This window comes from Idiotropiscis lumnitzeri, unplaced genomic scaffold, assembly GCF_059441095.1.
Source record: "Idiotropiscis lumnitzeri isolate Australia: NSW breed Sydney's pygmy pipehorse unplaced genomic scaffold, RoL_Ilum_1.0 HiC_scaffold_38, whole genome shotgun sequence".
Lineage (NCBI taxonomy): Eukaryota > Metazoa > Chordata > Actinopteri > Syngnathiformes > Syngnathidae > Idiotropiscis > Idiotropiscis lumnitzeri.
The window spans coordinates 115,229-135,014 of NW_028283576.1; the positions used below are offsets into that span (position 1 = coordinate 115,229).

The 19,786-nt window shown below is 42.7% G+C and overlaps 1 long non-coding RNA gene across 1 annotated transcript; it reads left to right on the forward strand.

Moving 5' to 3' along the window:
- The first annotated feature begins 1,891 nt into the window (after positions 1-1,891).
- LOC148315793 (uncharacterized) lies at positions 1,892-17,953 on the forward strand. The gene is made up of 5 exons (XR_015840567.1): positions 1,892-1,987; positions 14,609-14,728; positions 15,933-16,102; positions 16,903-17,040; positions 17,168-17,953. It is a non-coding gene; the product is annotated as an uncharacterized LOC148315793 (long non-coding RNA).
- The last annotated feature ends 1,833 nt before the right edge of the window (positions 17,954-19,786 follow it).

The window sequence follows — 19,786 nt, forward strand, 5'->3', positions numbered from 1 at the left end:
AGCATGCCCTCCTCCTCCGGAGCTTCCATTCGTTTAAACTTAGGGGCCGCTTGGCACCGCCCGTGCCCGGGGAAGGTGCTCCTCTACGGCTTAACTGCCACGCACGCCGGCCGGAGCTCTGGTACGGTCCGAACCGCGCGAAACGTCGCCACCGATCGTGTCCGGGGGAACGTGCTCTTCTTCGTCCACTCTCCTCTTCGCCCACGCTCTTCTTCGGCGCACGCCGGCCGTCTAACCGCTCCAGCGCCCCGTCGTGCCGCTCGGCGAAACTACAATGCCCCCGAATATTTTTTAGACCCGCGAAGCACTGAACCCGCGAAAGGTGAACCGCGAAGTAGCGAGGGTTCACTGTATGTATAAGACCAAGACCTACAAAAAAGTCTCTTGGAGCAATGAGCTAGGTTTTACAGGAAGTCGGCCATTTTGAATTTACTTAAAAGGGGGCGGGTCACCACAATGGACTTTGTGTAGAAATTATTATTGGGGCCCGAGCAGCGACCGCGGCCAGGTCCCTATTGTTTTTGTAGAAAACATTATTACTTTTATTATTATTATTATTATTATTATTAGGGCCTGAGCAGCGACCGCTGCGAAGTCCCTATTGTTTTTGTAGAAATTATTATTATTATTATTTTTCCGATTGTTCGATCGCATTTTTGACCCCCGAAACATGCACAAAAACTCACCAAACTTGGCAGTCTCATCGGGCATGGCGAAAAATTTGATATTTTAACGTCTAATATGAACAGGAAGTGAGTTATGAATTTTTGAAAGTCCGACTTTTGCCCTTTTTTGCATGTTTACAGGGGTCATTCTTTTGCACCCTGATCCTAAAGGCTTCATCTGATTGCCTTAAAATTCTGTCTGTAGCATCTGAAGACCTGGGACAAACACTGGGGCTAAAATTTTTTGTTTCCGAAATACTATATGACGGGGGCGGGGCTTCAAAGTTTTCACTTAAGATTTCCTTCGCCGCAATGGACAAAATGCTTAATAACTCTCCTGCACATGCTGCTAAAAATCCAAAACTTCACATGTACATAAAGAGTCTGTACCTGAAGACATCTATATGTTTATATTCAGTTATACACCTTGCGCCAATCAATATCATTTTTTACATTTTGACGTACTGCATGGTGCCCTTTTAACGAATCCGATTGAAAATTGGCTAGAAAAGACTCAAGACATTGATCTTACTCTATCCCTATTTTTATGACTTTCCTTCAAAGGGCGTGGCTATTACGGTGCCGCAGAGTCTGATTATTCTCCGTGGCAACAAAAGTTCCTGCAAAATGATTCAGATGATCCATCTTCTGGAAATCTTTCACATTTGAGGATATTCAGGCCCTGAAGACGGCTGCCAACTTATTTTTGATCGCAGTGGTAGCGCCACCAACTGGTTAAAACAAATACAAATTATTTTCGTTGATGTTTTTCTCCGGGCAGGTGAACAAAATCTACCTTATATTTGCTCGGATGAGTGTTTAGGCCTTGAGCATGTCACAATACAAAAGTCTTTCGCCTTCTTCAGAGTGTCACATGATGCTGTCTTGTGACCCGTCTTTATCAGCTGATGTTCCATGAGGGCGTGACTTACCTGTCACAAGAATGAAGGCAAGTCACGCCCCCCGCTGTCCGTTCACTCCGCCAAGATGCTGCTCCAGGTGGTAGAGAGGATGAAGGCTCCCTTGTCTCTGTTCATGGTTTTTATGCCTCGCTTGCAGATCTCAATGGCCTCTCTGATCCAGCGCTGTTGTTTGTTCTCTTCTGTGCGGATGACCCTGCCCTTCTCCCGGTCCATGATGTGGTTTTCCCTTTTGCAGTGGTCAGTGATTGCTGATTTGTAATGTTCATGCTGTGCTTGTTCTTTTACTGCTCTGATTTTTTAATTTTTTTGACAGGTAAGTCACACCCTCATGGAACATCAGCTCAAGACACCATCATGCGACACTCTGAAGAAGGCAAAAGACTCGCCGAAACATGTCAGGTAAAAAATTAACCTAAAACATAATTGTCTGCTTTTAATGAATCAGTCAAATATCAATAATAAGAAGACAAAATGAACCTAATACAAATAAATGAATGCTTAATAACTCCCCTGCACATGCTCCTAAAAATCCAAACCTTCACCTGTAAATAAAACGTCCCGACCTGAAGACATCTTAATGTTATTATTTTGTTATACACACAGTGCCGCCAAGTGGAATCAAAAATTTGTTTTTATTTTAATTTTTACGTACTGCACGGTGCCCTTTTGACGAATCCGACTGAAAATGAGTCAGAAAAGATTCAAGACAATGATCTTACTCTCTGCCGAATTTTGTGACGTTTTGGCAAAAGGCGTGGCTATTAAGGTGCTGAAAAGTCCGATTGTACTCTGTGGCAACAAAAGCTCCGGCAACATGACTCAGATGATCCTATCTTCTCGAAGTTGTACACATTTGAGGATACTTCAGCCCTGAAGACATCTACCAACTTATTTTCCATCGTAGTAGTAGCGCCACCAACTGGTAAAAGCTAATACAAGTTATTTTCTTGGATGTTTTTCTCCGTGCAACTCAACAAGGTCGCCCTCATATATGCTCGGATGACTGTTTCGGCCATGAGGATGTCACAATACGAAATTCGTCCTTTTTCATGAAAAGTTGTGGGAGTGGCATTGCACTGTTCGGCAATAAAACAAAGCTGATTATGAGGTTCTAAATATGAACGACAACTCGTAAAACTTTACACACACATCAGGCCGAGCAAATTTATCAATATTTTCTACGTTAGTTGTGCAGCTTTTTTTAAATGGCTCGCCATGGCCCTCGAGAAATGTTAAAAAAAGCAGCTCTGGTTGAGTGTTTCACCTCGCTTTTTGTAAATTTTATGGAGTACAGTGAACCCTCGGTTATCGCGGTTAACGGGGAACGAGACCACCCGCGAAAACTGAAAATCCGCGAAGTAGCGGCGCACCTTCAAAAATGCTTAAAAAAAATAAACAATATATATAATAAATATATATATATATATATATATATATATATATATATACGGGGAGAGAGAGAGTGAAATTCATGTTATAACAAAAAAACCAAATTATTATTAAAACGTATTATTTTTTTATTCCCCAGCCATTCTTTTAGTATTTATTTAATTACTCCGACTTTTACCTGCTGGTACGCCGTCCGGTGTGCCCTGTGAAATGAAAGGTGGCATTCTTTATTTATTTATTCATTTATTCATTCATAACTGACAGCCTCGCGCTCCGCTCGTGCCCGGGCAGAAGAGGTGCTCCAATTTGGCTTAACTGTGACACACGCCCGTCCTCCTCCCCCGGAGCTTCCATTCGGTTAAACTTAGGGGCCGCTTGGCACCGCCCGTGCCCGGGGAAGGTGCTCCTCTTCGGCTTACTGTGACGCGAGCATGCCCTCCTCCTCCGGAGCTTCCATTCGGTTAAACTTAGGGGCCGCTTGGAACCGCCCGTGCCCGGGGAAGGTGCTCCTCTTCGGCTTACTGTGACGCGAGCATGCCCTCCTCCTCCGGAGCTTCCATTCGGTTAAACTTAGGGGCCGCTTGGCACCGCCCGTGCCCGGGGAAGGTGCTCCTCTACGGCTTAACTGCCACGCACGCTGGCCGGAGCTCTGGTACGGTCCGAACCGCGCGAAACGTCGCCACCGATCGTGTCCGGGGGAATGTGCTCTTCTTCGTCCACTCTCCTCTTCGCCCACGCTCTTCTTCGGCGCACGCCGGCCGTCTAACCGCTCCAGCGCCCCGTCGTGCCGCTCGGCGAAACTACAATGCCCCCGAATATTTTTTAGACCCGCGAAGCACTGAACCCGCGAAAGGTGAACCGCGAAGTAGCGAGGGTTCACTGTATGTATAAGACCAAGACCTACAAAAAAGTCTCTTGGAGCAATGAGCTAGGTTTTACAGGAAGTCGGCCATTTTGAATTTACTTAAAAGGGGGCGGGTCACCACAATGGACTTTGTGTAGAAATTATTATTTCGGCCCGAGCAGCGACCGCGGCGAGGTCCCTATTGTTTTTGTAGAAAATATTATTACTTTTATTATTATTATTATTATTATTATTATTAGGGCCTGAGCAGCGACCGCTGCGAAGTCCCTATTGTTTTTGTAGGAATTATTATTATTATTATTTTTCCGATTGTTCGATCGCATTTTTGACCCCCGAAACATGCACAAAAACTCACCAAACTTGGCAGTCTCATCGGGCATGGCGAAAAATTTGATATTTTTTAACGTCTAATATGAACAGGAAGTGAGTTATGAATTTTTGAAAGTCCGATTTTTGCCCTTTTTTGCATGTTTACAGGGGTCATTCTTTTGCACCCTGATCCTAAAGGCTTCATCTGATTGCCTTAAAATTCTGTCTGTAGCATCTGAAGACCTGGGACAAACACTGGGGCTAAAATTTTTTGTTTCCGAAATACTATATGACGGGGGCGGGGCTTCAAAGTTTTCACTTAAGATTTCCTTCGCCGCAATGGACAAAATGCTTAATAACTCTCCTGCACGTGCTGCTAAAAATCCAAAACTTCACATGTACATAAAGAGTCGGTACCTGAAGACATCTATATGTTTATATTCAGTTATACACCTTGCACCAATCAATATAAATTTTTACATTTTGACGTACTGCACGGTGCCCTTTTAACGAATCCGATTGAAAATTGGCTAGAAAAGACTCAAGACATTGATCTTACTCTATCCCTATTTTTATGACTTTCCTTCAAAGGGCGTGGCTATTACGGTGCCGCAGAGTCTGATTATTCTCCGTGGCAACAAAAGTTCCTGCAAAATGATTCAGATGATCCATCTTCTGGAAATCTTTCACATTTGAGGATATTCAGGCCCTGAAGACGGCTGCCAACTTATTTTTGATCGCAGTGGTAGCGCCACCAACTGGTTAAAACAAATACAAATTATTTTCGTTGATGTTTTTCTCCGGGCAGGTTAACAAAATCTACCTTATATTTGCTCGGATGAGTGTTTAGGCCTTGAGGATGTCACAATACGAAAGTCTTTCGCCTTCTTCAGAGTGTCACATGATGGTGTCTTGTGACCCGTCTTTATCAGCTGATGTTCCATGAGGGCGTGACTTACCTGTCACGAGAATGAAGGCAAGTCACGCCCCCCGCTGTCCGTTCACTCCGCCAAGATGCTGGTCCAGGTGGTAGAGAGGATGAAGGCTCCCTTGTCTCTGTTCATGGTTTTTATGCCTCGCTTGCAGATCTCAATGGCCTCTCTGATCCAGCGCTGTTGTTTGTTCTCTTCTGTGCGGATGACCCTGCCCTTCTCCCGGTCCATGATGTGGTTTTCCCTTTTGCAGTGGTCAGTGATTGCTGATTTGTAATGTTCATGTTGTGCTTGTTCTTTTACTGCTCTGATTTTTTCATTTTTTTGACAGGTAAGTCACACCCTCATGGAACATCAGCTCAAGACACCATCATGCGACACTCTGAAGAAGGCGAAAGACTCGCCGAAACATGTCAGGTAAAAAATTATCCTAAAACATAATTGTCTGCTTTTAATGAATCAGTCAAATATCAATAATAAGAAGACAAAATGAACCTAATACAAATAAATGAATGCTTAATAACTCCCCTGCACATGCTCCTAAAAATCCAAACCTTCACCTGTAAATAAAACGTCCCGACCTGAAGACATCTTAATGTTATTATTTTGTTATACACACAGTGCCGCCAAGTGGAATCAAAAATTTGTTTTTATTTTAATTTTCACGTACTGCACGGTGCCCTTTTGACGAATCCGACTGAAAATTAGTCAGAAAAGACTCAAGACAATGATCTTACTCTCTGCCGAATTTTGTGACGTTTTGGCAAAAGGCGTGGCTATTCAGGTGCTGAAAAGTCCGATTGTACTCTGTGGCAACAAAAGCTCCGGCAACATGACTCAGATGATCCTATCTTCTCGAAGTTGTACACATTTGAGGATACTTCAGCCCTGAAGACATCTACCAACTTATTTTACATCGTAGTAGTAGCGCCACCAACTGGTAAAAGCTAATACAAGTTATTTTCTTGGATGTTTTTCTCCGTGCAACTCAACAAGGTCGCCCTCATATATGCTCGGATGACTGTTTCGGCCATGAGGATGTCACAATACGAAATTCGTGATTTTTCGTGAAAAGTTGTGGGAGTGGCATTGCACTGTTCGGCAATAAAACAAAGCTGATTATGAGGTTCTAAATATGAACGACAACTCGTAAAACTTTACACACACATCAGGCCGAGCAAATTTATCAATATTTTATACGTTAGTTGTGCAGCTTTTTTGAAATGGCTCGCCATGGCCCTCGAGAAATGTTAAAAAAAAGCAGCTCTGGTTGAGTGTTTCACCTCGCTTTTTGTAAATTTTATGGAGTACAGTGAACCCTCGGTTATCGCGGTTAATGGGGACCGAGACCACCCGCGAAAACTGAAAATCCGCGAAGTAGCGGCGCACCTTCAAAAATGCTTAAAAAAAATAAACAGGTCACTGCTCGGGCCCTAATAATAATAATAATAATAATTTCCACAAAAACAATAGGGACCTCGCCGCGGTCGCTGCTCGGGCCCCAATAATAATTTCTACACAAAGTCCATTGTGGTGACCCGCCCCCTTTTAAGTAAATTCAAAATGGCCGACTTCCTGTAAAACCTAGCTCATTGCTCCAAGAGTCTTTTTTGTAGGTCTTGGTCTTATACATACAGTGAACCCTCGCGACTTGGCGGTTCACCTTTCGCGGGTTCAGTGCTTCGCGGGTCTAAAAAATATTCGGGGGCATTGTAGTTTCGCCGAGCGGCACGACGGGGCGCTGGAGCGGTTAGACGGCCGGCGTGCGCCAAAGAAGAGCGTGGGCGAAGAGGAGAGTGGACGAAGAAGAGCACGTTCCCCCGGACACGATCGGTGGCGACGTTTCGCGCGGTTCGGACAGTACCAGAGCTCCGGCCGGCGTGCGTGGCAGTTAAGCCGTAGAGGAGCACCTTCCCCGGGCACGGGCGGTGCCAAGCGGCCCCTAAGTTTAACCGAATGGAAGCTCCGGAGGAGGAGGGCATGCTCGCGTCACAGTAAGCCGAAGAGGAGCACCTTCCCCGGGCACGGGCGGTTCCAAGCGGCCCCTAAGTTTAACCGAATGGAAGCTCCGGGGGAGGAGGGCATGCTCGCGTCACAGTAAGCCGAAGAGGAGCACCTTCCCCGGCCACGGGCGGTTCCAAGCGGCCCCTAAGTTTAACCGAATGGAAGCTCCGGAGGAGGAGGGCATGCTCGCGTCACAGTAAGCCGAAGAGGAGCACCTTCCCCGGGCACGGGCGGTGCCAAGCGGCCCCTAAGTTTAACCGAATGGAAGCTCCGGGGGAGGAGGGTGGGCGTGTGTCACAGTTAAGCCGAATTGGAGCACCTCTTCCGCCCGGGCACGAGCGGAGCGCGAAGCTGTCAGTTATGAATGAATAAATGAATAAATAAATAAAGAAAGAAAGAATGGCACCTTTCATTTCACAGGGCACACCAGACGGCGTACCAGCAGGTAAAAGTCTGAGTAATTAAATAAATACAAAAAGAATGGCTGGGGAATAAAAAAATAATACGTTTTAATAATAATTTGGTTTTTTTGTTATAACATCAATTTCACTCTCTCTCTCTCTCCCCGTATATATATATTTATATATTTATTATATATATTGTATTTTTTTTTAAGCATTTTTGAAGGTGCGCCGCTACTTCGCGGATTTTCAGTTTTCGCGGGTGGTCTCGGTCCCCATTAACCGCGATAACCGAGGGTTCACTGTACTCCATAAAATTTACAAAAAGCGAGGTGAAACACTCAACCAGGGCTGCTTTTTTTAACATTTCTCGAGGGCCATGGCGAGCCATTTCAAAATAGCTGCACAACTAACGTATAAAATATTGATAAATTTGCTCTGCCTGATGTGTGTGTAAAGTTTCACGAGTTGTCGTTCATATTTAGAACCTCATAATCAGCGTTGTTTTATTGCCGAACAGTGCAATGCCACTCCCACAACTTTTCACGAAAAAGGATGAATTTCGTATTGTGACATCCTCATGGCCGAAACAGTCATCCGAGCATATATGAGGGCGACCTTGTTGAGTTGCACGGAGAAAAACATCCAAAAAAATAACTTGTATTAGCTTTTACCAGTTGGTGGCGCTACTACTACGATGAAAAATAAGTTGGTGGATGTCTTCAGGGCTGAAGTATCCTCAAATGTGTACAACTTCGAGAAGATAGTATCATCTGAGTAATGTTGCCGGAGCTTTTGTTGCCACAGAGTACAATCGGACTTTTCAGCACCGTAATAGCCACGCCTTTTGCCAAAACGTCACAAAATTCGGCAGAGAGTAAGTGAGTCTTTTCTGACTAATTTTCAGTCGGATTCGTCAAAAGGGCACCGTGCAGTACGTGAAAATTAAAATAAAAACAAATTTTTGATTCCACTTGGCGGCGCTGTGTGTATAACAAAATAATAACATTAAGATGTCTTCAGGTCGGGACGTTTTATTTACAGGTGAAGGTTTGGATTTTTAGGAGCATGTCCAGGGGAGTTATTAAGCATTCATTTATTTGTATTAGGTTCATTTTGTCTTCTTATTATTGATATTTGACTGATTCATTAAAAGCAGACAATTATGTTTTAGGTTAATTTTTTACCTGACATGTTTCGGCGAGTCTTTCGCCTTCTTCAGAGTGTCGCATGATGGTGTCTTGAGACCCGTCTTTATCAGCTGATGTTCCATGAGGGTGTGACTTACCTGTCAAAAAAATTAAAAAATCAGAGCAGTAAAAGAACAAGCACAACATGAACATTACAAATCAGCAATCACTGACCACTGCAAAAGGGAAAACCACATCATGGACTGGGAGAAGGGCAGGGTCATCCGCACCGGAGAGAACAAACTACAGCGCTGGATCAAAGAAGCAATTGAGATCTGCAAGCGAGGCATAAAAACCATGAACAGAGACAAGGGAGCCTTCATCCTCTCTACCACCTGGAGCAGCATCTTGGCGGAGTGAACGGACAGCGGGGGGCGTGACTTGCCTTCATTCTTGTGACAGGTAAGGCACGCCTTCATGGAACATCAGCTGATTAAGACTGGTCACAAGACACCATCACAGGGTTCGAAGTTAACTTTAAAAACTGCTTCCCCATAGGGCAAGTGCCACTAAAATTTGCCTTGCCCGAGTGGCCAAATTACTTGCCCAACTTGGGCAAGTGACAATTCTTTTTCTCTTGCCCTGAGTGACTTTTTGTATGACAAAGTGTATAATTACAAATTGCATGAATTTTTTGTTCGGACAGTTCCCGCCTAGAAAGAATTAAAAATACGTTACAATCATAAGTGTTGCTTATATAAAAATGTATCATGTATTAACACATTAATTAGGTGTCTGCTGACCCAGGATTATGTTATTGTTATGTTATGTTATATATCAAAGAGAATGTGGAATGACACTGAACGATGGAAGGTGGAAGGATGTGGAAAGATCGTGAATGACATTGAATGATTTGGAATGACACTGAAAGATTTTGAATAATACTGAATGACACTGAATGAAGTAAAACTCTCTGGGAACGGGCCAATTCAAGATAGCTGCCGCACTGTGGGGGAGGCTTTGGTACCAAATTTGGAAAGAGACCCAAACGGTTGGGTCCATTTTATATCAGTGTGGGGGTGAAACGTTGGTCTCTGCGGAGCTGTCTGAATATTGGAGAAGTGAGAAGACAAAGTAAAACAGAACAATTAAAATCACTCTTCAAATACATATTGTTTGGTAAGCAGAGCATGATTTACAGCTCACCATTTTATTGCATGCACCAAGCATGTTATACATTTTTCTGTCCACGGGATGGCGTAGTCAAGAAAAATGAAGCATCTCGAAGCCCATTCGTGTGTGAAGTATTTCCCTGCAGGGCTTGGCTGCTTTATGGGGCTTCATTTTGCCATCACTAGTTTTAGATAGTTTTAATTTTTGAAAGAGCATTTTCATTTTACAGTGAACCCTCGCTACTTCGCGGTTCACCTTTCGCGGGTTCAGTGCTTCGCGGGTCTAAAAAATATTCGGGGGCATTGTAGTTTCGCCGAGCGGCACGACGGGGCGCTGGAGCTGTTAGACGGCCGGCATGCGCCGAAGAAGAGCGTGGGCGAAGAGGAGAGTGGACGAAGAAGAGCACGTTCCCCCGGGCACGATTTGGGGCGACGTTTCGCGCGGTTCGGACCGTACCAGAGCTCCGGCCAGCGTGCGTGGCAGTTAAGCCGAAGAGGAACAACTTCCGCCCGGGCACTAGCGGGGCGACATTTCGCTCTGTTCGGGAGCGTACGAGAGCTCCGGAGGAGGCCGGCCGGCGTGCGTGGCAGTTAAGCCGAAGAGGAGCACCTTCCCCGGGCACGGGCGGTGTCAAGCGGCCCCTAAGTTTAACCGAATGGAAGCTCCGGAGGAGGAGGGCATGCTCGCGTCACAGTTAAGCCGAAGAGAAGCACCTTCCCCGGGCACGGGCGGGGCGAAATGAAACCGAGTTCAACCGAACGGAGACACGCTTCGGGGGAGCAGGTGCATGACAATTAAGCCGAAGAGGAGCACCTCTTCCGCCCGAGCACGAGCGGAGCGCGAGGCTGTCAGTTATGAATGAATAAATGAATAAAAAAAATAAATGAAGAATGCCACCTTTCATTTCACAGGGCACACCGGACGGCGTACCAGCAGGTAAAGGTCGAAGTAATTAAAAAAATACAAAAAGAAGTAATTGAATAAATACAAAAATAATGGCTGGGGAATAAAAAAATAATAAGTTTTAATAATAATTTTTTTTTTTTGTTATAGCATGAATTTCACTCTCTCTCTCTCTCTACCCGTGTATATATATATATATATATATACATATATATATATATATATATATACATATTTATTATTATTTTTTTTTAAGCATTTTTGAAGGTGCACCACTACTTCGCACTTTTTTTTTTTAAGCATTTTTGAAGGTGCGCCGCTACTTCGCGGATTTTCAGTTTTCGCGGGTGGTCTCGGTCCCCATTAACCGCGATAACCGAGGGTTCACTGTATTTTTTTCATTATCGAATTTTATTTTTTTCTATTCAAGTTTTGAGTTCATTTTCGTTTACTAAAATAACCTTGGGCTGCAACTACTATCACAGCAACGGCTCATTATATTTTGGCTGCTAAATATGCCAATTTGTCAGAGAGAAGACCGTGACAAAGAATGGCCCAATCGCAATAAACACTCTACACCATACGTTCCTCGTTGACGTGTACATGGGGTGTTGCAGAGCACAGGTTCCAAGCGTACCGATATTGCAAAATTGGGACAATGCGTGTGACGACACCAACTTCCGCCTCCTATGTCATCGAGCTTGGCGGCACGTTATCATTATGTATTTATTTGTAACAATTTTGACGTTGAGAGTGATATTAAAACTTAAGTAATGTGGTAGTTAAGAAAAAACCCTGGCTTGGGACCCACCGGAACAAGCTATAGCTTCATTTGTACTATTTGAGGCGCTCTCACAATCTGCGGCGCATGCACACAAGGTCGCTAAGTACGCTAGCTGCACTCGGACAAAACACGTAGGTGACTTTAAAAGAGTGACCGAAATTGCACACATGCAACTGTTTATCATAATGTCATAATTTGATATGTACATTTGAAGAGAATTTTTTTCAGCATGGGCACAAGAATTCCACCGAACATCGCCAGTTCAATGGGATTTTGGTTAAGTCCGCAAATAATTGTGGACAATATACTTTGGCTGCGCGCTCGAATAATTTTACTCGTATATACTTCAATGAGGGTGTAGTGTGGGTATCGGGATCTTTAACACGCCCTAACACGAAGCTGACTCTCCAACCGCCACAGCCTTTTAATGACGAAATTATAAAATAAACAAAAACACTGTTCAACAACATAAAATAAAATAAAAAATCACATCATACTTACATTTATAAACTTTAATCCTCAAGAACATTATTCTCAGGTTGACCGAAAGACGAGGACACGGGAGCGCCTCTGGCATGTTCTTCTTCCTTGTGTAGGCGAATGACGTTTTAAGGTGCTTGTCCGCCACCTGCTGTGCTGAACTATGTATTAAATAAGAAAAGCAAATTGTTGAATGTTTTTTCCCCAATGAAGACTGAATTGTAAAATACCCGGAAATGGCTTTTCTGTTTTATTGTGCATTTAAAAAAAATTCAGATTGTCCTTTTTTGTTGAGATAATTGTTGAATATTGAAATTGCACATGTAACTGGTAATTTAGTTTTAGATATTATTTGAACCAGTGGAGGGCCATGCATTTCACACCTGGGCCTTCAATGAAGTCCTACTTAGTCCTACTTGAATAAATCCCCCTCATAATACCATAATTTATGACACCACGGGTGGACAAACAATATACAGAAAAGCACTTAGACAGCACTGACCGAGTGTTGGACGATATAGCTTCTCTTGAAAGGTCCGTGTTGAAAATGGCCTCGCAAGTGAATCTTCAATTTCTAAAGATAAAGATGTCTTTTAATTGTCCCATAACGGGGACATTTGCAGTGTTACAGCAGCAAAGATATACATCACACAGTGGCACCGACGTAATGTAGCCGTTAATGTATAACATTGGCAGCAGGCATTCATAAAAAGCATGCAAATATACACAGTATATACGTATATACACAGATCCCCATGTATATACACACTTACAGCCCACAACATATACAAGTGTAAGGAAACACTCCTAATGCCTGTCTATGGTTCAGAGGGGAAATAAATAAAAATGCTGCAATGATAAAAAAAAATACTGAATGATTGAAAATACTGCAATGATAAAAATACTGCAAGAATAAAAGTACTGTACCCAGCCAACATGTCCAACTGGGCCCCAAATGGGGTAAATGCGGGATTCCTGGGTACCAAGTGGGAATGGGCTAGAAGTGGGCAATGGTACAGGGTTCCATGTGGGCGCCATCTGGGATTGGTGGGCATGGGCTTAAACTGGGCAAATGTTGTGGGTGCAATACGGGTTGTGTATGGGCTAAGTGGGCATGGGTTAGAACTGGTAAAGATAAAGATAAAGATGGCCTTTATTAGTCCCACAATGGGGAAATTTGAGGTGTTACAGCAGCAAAGATATAGCTCACACAGAGTCGGCGGCGTAATGTAGCCGTTAATGTATAACATTAGCAGCAGACATTCATAAAAAGCATGCAAATATACACAGTATAAACGTATCTAAGTGTAAGGAAACACTCCTAATGTCTGTCCATTATACAGAGGGGAAAATGCTGTAATGATAAAAACTACTGAATCTACTACTGAAACCATTTATAGGTCCTATTTGGGTTATGTGTGGGCTAAGTGGGCATGGGTTAGAACTGGTCAACCATGTGAGGGTCTCATATGGGCTGTATATGGGCCAAGTGGGCATGGGTTAGAGCTGGTCAACCATGTCTGGGTCCTATTTGGGTTATGTGTGGGCTAAGTGGGCATGGGTTAGAAGTGGTCACCATTTATCGGTCCTGTTTGGGTTATGTGTGGGATAAGTGGGCATAGGTTAGAGCTGGTCAACCATGTCTGGGTCCTGTATGGGTTATAGATGAGCTAAGCGGGCATGGGTTTGAAAATTTGTTCTGGAGCCTTTTTGATATTTAATGCATGCTATGCTAATAGTAACCACCCGAAGACTATTCTCAGTAGAACTATTCAATGGATGCCAAAACGATAGAGACATGGCCATGGAGCCTATGCTGCGAGATTGTGAAAGGACTAAAATAAGTGTAGGATTTTTGAGGACCAGAAGTCAGCTTTTATTAGGTTTGACATTGATTTAACTTATGGAACAATGCAAATTATGGTCGGGTTGTTGTTGGACTTTTTCCGCTTTTGACTAAGGGACGGGTGTTTTTATTTTCTGGGACTCTTTAGAACAAGCGGCACGGTGGCGGACTGGTTAGCAAGTCCGCATCACAGTACAGAAGTGCAAGGTTCTCCCTGTGCCTGCTAGGGTTTTCGCCGGTTTCCTCCCACTTTCCAAAAACATCCATGATAGGTTGATTGGTCACTGGTCCAAGGTCTGAGTGTGAGAGCGGATGGTTGCTTGTCTCTGTGTGCCCTGCGATTGACTGGCAACCAGTTCAGGGTGTACCCTGTCGACTGCCCGAAGACAGCTGGGATAGGCTCCAGCACTCCCGGGGACCCTTGTGAGGACAAGAAGCAGTACAGAGGATTGATTGATTTATTAAAATTAAAATTAAATTCATGTATTTATCTATGCTAAATTTAACAAGGCTGGATGTTATATTTTGTGAATTTACATGTACCCCCAACTGTGACTTAATAACCCTTAAGGGACAAGATAACATTTTATAATATACCAGACAGCTAAGATTGTCATCTATGAACTATTTGACAAGGCAGGTCCAGCATTGTCAGCCACATCCAACAGTCAACACAGTTACTTTTTTTTAAATAAACAAAATCAACATTATTAATTAGTTATTTTATTAATTCTGTATGCTGTGAAAGATCTTTATTCAAAGTATATTTGAAGTTATTTCTACCTTATTGCTTGATTTTTGTAGATTCAAGTTGGAGTTGTCAAAATTACAGATTCTTTTGAAGGCAGCATATTCAAACTGTGAGAAAAGGAGCGAATGCAAGCTACGCGGTCTTTGAGGTGCGGCAGAAGAGCTGAAAGCACGGTGAGTCCCGAACGATAATTGAATTAATTAATTAATCTTGGGTAAATGTCTGGCTCTCATTTTTTAGACTTACTTTACAATGTGTTTTGTAATTTTTCAAGGTTGCCTGTGTTGGAAAACTGCTTGGTGCGTTAGCTAAAACACAGTATGCTAAAATGATAAGTGACGAGAACACAGAGGGTATATCAACAACGTACGTACTCGAATTATTTTGGGGAAAACTTAAGTACATTATAATCACCCTTTTAATAATACTGATAAGCGTTGTGTGTTTTATTTATTTTTATGAGGACCTTTACAACGAGCTACATATTGTTCGCATTGGGCCTACGACGCTAAACACAGTGTCCCTCGATCTCTCTCCAAAATTCTCCAAAAGACTTAAGCTTTCACTCAAATTAATACAATCTACTCCACTAGCTCATTTAAGGCTTTTTTGTGATGTGTTTGATTTGGGTAAGTAAAGCAAAACATATTAACTGTTGAATGTTGCCTGTTATTTAAATAATAGAAATTCAAGATGAAAGTTGAACAGATATTGAAATGCTAGATTGGCTCATTCAGAATCATGCCACAATGTGCTTTGTATGTTTTGTGTGTGGGTTTATCAAGCTCTAATTCAATGCAGTGTCCAAAACGAGCGCGCATAATTGTTGGATGAATGTTGGTTAATAGAGTCAGATAATAGTTAAAATTCCAACAGTTGAACAGATGTTGAAATGCTAGATTGGCTCATTCAGAATCATGCCACAATGTGCTTTGTATGTTTTGTGTGTCGGCTTATCAAGCTCTAATTCAATGCAGTGTTGAGCTGCATTTGAGAGGAACTACGTAAGTAACTAATGTGGAAAAATTGTGACTTCTTTGTGTACTTTTATTTTGAATATTCAAATTTTGTGGGTAAAGGTTAGAGAAAATAAGTTAAAAATGAGAGCTGTACAGGTATTTAAGTTTTTGGTTTGTAAAATACCCGAATGTGGGTTTCAGCAGGTGAGGCAATGATTGGACAGAGCAAAAGCTATGCTCCAAAATAGAAGTGATTACACCTTCACTAGACTAACCTGCAGCTAATTACATAATTATAAAATTAACACTTTAACCTGGCTTCCCCATCACAGATGTATTCTTTTAAATGCAAAGCTTTTTGTTCTAGCTTTTGTTGTTAAATGACATTCATGCCCAAGTGTCTATGCATCCATTGCAGGGATGTTTTCTCAAGTGACGAGTCTGAAGCCTGTGATGACGAAGTACCATCTACACCTCCCCATGGATTGTCACAGAGAAAAAGCTTCCTAACCAAGAGAGGCGCTGCAGAAGGTCCTTGAGTACGTCCAACGTGTTGAGTCTGTGAGTCTACTGCAGGATCTAATGCAGGTATGAAAATGATGAAATTTTAATGTATTATCTTCAAAATTATAAATAATTATTTAATTTCTTGAAATATAAAATTAGGTACCCTAAACCCAAGTAGGAACCCCAGTCCCAGTACATTCCTGATTCTGGAGCTACAGAGATCAAACCATCCTACTGTATCACTAAATAGCCCCACCTCTAAAACCCTGATTCGGAAGGCCGAGTTGAAAGACTTCAGAGTTCAAGATGGTCAACTGCAACTATGATAAGCCGAATGTGTTCACCCCAAGTCGGAAACTGAGAAAAAGACTCAATTTTCACATGATTTCAGTCCCTTCTATATTTAAAAGAATGTATTGGGGCTCTAAAAATGTGAAATATTTTTACAAGTATTTCTTTTACTACTCATAGGCAGTTTCATAATAATAGTACAATTTGGCATCGTGTATTGTTTTTTGGTTCCATTCAAAATGCACAAGACGTATAGACATATTTTGTTTGTGGATCGCTGCAGCATCACACGAGCGCACAGAGACAAACGTGGCAGCAACTTAAAACAATTAAAATATCGAATCGAAATCGGGAACTGAAAATCAAAAATCGAATCGGGGCTTGAGTGAATCGTTACCTCCCTAATCATAATCATTTTGGTAGAATGTTGGGCTCTTGCCCTTTGAGTGTATATGGCGTTACCGAAGCTGTTCACTTAATCGACAATTCCTTTCCTGTGACGTTTATCATACCCAGTTTAACTGCCAAAATATTTTTAAGTGTGTGATGATTATCTGGATCGAGTGACACCCATGTTATAATGGTTGCAGGTATTGGTGGATTGGACGATAGTGTCAGAACAATGATGGCGTTCATCATGACAAATCCTCTGTCTCTGAAGTACAATCTCTTTGGACATCGTAGCAAGAACAAGCGCCGAGACCTGCCTTTTTCTGATGTTCTATACGGTAATATATTTTTTTTTAAATTTTTTTTTTAAGGGATTGTGGTGTGAAGACATTTCAGCATGTCCCATAAGGTTTCACAATCATTAAATAGCTTTACTAAGTTGGCTTCTTGTCTTTTTTGTTTTAGGAGCACTGAAAAGGAATGGAGCCACAAAGGACATCAACGAGAAGGACACAGGCAACCCTGTCCAAGTGGTTCATGGGAGCTTGTGATCAAGGTGGGAATAGGGCAGTTCGAGCTCGGAGATCTCAAGGCAACTGTCAGGTTTAAAACGTCCTGACGCCATTTTTAGACTGAAGGTGGCATAAATCCAGACCAAACCAGTTAGAGTTTTGTTTTTGACCATTCGCGAATGGGAGAGGAAGTCAGGAGGTGAAGCAGGCGTCTTGCCAGTTCAATCTCGCGCACTCTCTCTCACTCTCTACCACCCGTTCGGTCTTTTATCAGCAACCTAAGCAGACAATGGAGGTCTGTCTGAAATTCTAGCAGGCAGGCAGGAAGCAATCAACCACAGTAGTCAGTCAGGAATTCGAAACTAAAGTGTGTGCGTGTGTTCCAGTTGTGCGCGTGTGTGCTAAAGCAATAATGTGAGTGTCTGTGTGTGTGCGCAATTATAACTGATACAAATAGTGTATAAAAACATGATTAGAAATACACAAACTATTTACATATCCTCATCCCATCTCACATTTCCCCGTTTGTGGGTTTAAATCATGTCCTTACGGCTTTAAGACAGATCATCATAATGAAATCATACAACAGTGTGGTCATCCGTGGAGGGGCGAAAACCCTCAGTAGGGACAAAATTCCCCTCCTCCCTTCCGGCGTGGAACGAGATTCTCATGGTATGTTGGTCACTTGGGAATAAAACATAAAAAAACTTCAATATACCTAGTGAAAAATAACAAAACTGTCTCCACGCAGAGTTTGTCTCCACGCAGAGCTTGTCTCTGCGGCGACTTGATGGAGGCCCTTGCCTCGTTGTAGGAGGGGACAGCCGTCTTTACCTCCCGGATCTTCGTGTGTGGTGTATGTGTGTGCATGTGTGGGGGCAGGGGCAAAAGGGTCCATGTGTTATTTAGGTTTCAGTGTCCAGTTCGAGTTTGTCATTGTCCAGTTCGAATTCGTCATTCTCAACATCAATCAGGTTGTAATGGTACATTTGGGCAACAAACATGCAGTTAATAATCATCTTTGTCATAAGAATAATGCAACATGAACAGACTACACATAACAAAAATGAAAACCATAATTATCCCGATATATTGTCTTTCAAATTCTTCGTAGTGGTCATAACATCAATAATTGTTTCATTTTATTAAAAATGTAAATGCAGTAATGTTCTCCAATCAAGGCTAAAATTCTTTATGTACGTCATTAATTTCCAAACAATATCTAATCTTTTTGTTCTGTGGCTTCAACATTCGTATCTGTGGCTGGTTGTGCGGTTCCGATGTGCGTGTGGTCCGATATTGTGACTCAGGTGGGCTCCTGTTCGAGGGATTCGCGTTGCTCGGCCTTTAGCTGGAAACCGGAGAAGCTTGTACTGCAACTGGTGGATCCAGCTGCCACGCCCCGCGACCTTTGCTGCCGTCGGGGTCACTGCAATCATCTGGCGAGGGCCATCTCAGCATTCACTTGTCCCAACGAAGTCGTTTCAGCACCTTGAAGAAGAGTTGGTCTCCCACACGGACGTGATTTCTCTGTGGATCAGAACACACTGACCAGTAATTGCGTCTTTTTTTTTTTTTTTCTTTTTGGTCAAAACATGTTTCCCATGTGGACTGGGACTGATGTGCCAGTCGCTGGTGGTTCTGATGAACCTGAGAGTCGATAGGGGATAGTGTCCTAACTTCGGCTGGCACTATCCTCATTGTTGTGATTGAAACACAGTCTGGTCATTGTCTCCTTTTTTTCCCTCATTGTCTTGATAAGTCTGCCCTTAACAGTCCCATTTGTGCGTTCCACAAGTCCTGCAGACTGTATGCACAATGACGCTTTGAGTCAATTTTGCAACAACTGTCCCACTTGTTACAACATCATTCACAAAATGCATAATTTTCACTTCAAATCACTTCTTGAAATTCCAAATGTCAGGATAATTTGTGTTAGGTTGAAGATGTATTTTATCCCATATTTTACTCTATTAGTATTGCAAAAGAATTGTTCCACAGCGTGACCCATGTTTGACCATATGGATGAGAAGACTTCACAGAGAAGCGGATGCCTGAAGACTGGATCAACGTCTGCAACATCAAAGGAGGTGTGCTGAGACACACCTCTGAAACAAAAGGACTGAGACTTTAGTACCAGAGCACTAAAAGGGCATATCTGCCTTTTCAATCAGTGGATGACTGCCATTGATGTCTGTCTTTCCTCTTGTGTCTGAGATGTTTACATGTTCCTGCTGGTGCTCCCCCCTTCATCCCTTAGTGCAAATACATTGTATTGTTAGGGACTTCCCTAATAAAATAGAGGGCTCGGCGGAGTGTGCTCCAGAACGAATTTGGAGATGTAACTGAGCACACCTCCGTTCGTTCTCCTCGCGAGTAAAAGATCAACTCTTGTCTTCCTTCCATTCATTTAGCCTATGTTCAGTGAATGCTTAGGTGATTGAACCTGACAATTTGATTACACAACACTTTTTCCAACTGTTTTAGCATCAACATATGTTGTCGGAAACAACTTAATCCATTTTGAAAACATATGAATTACAACCAAACAATATTGCATCTCAAACAAATA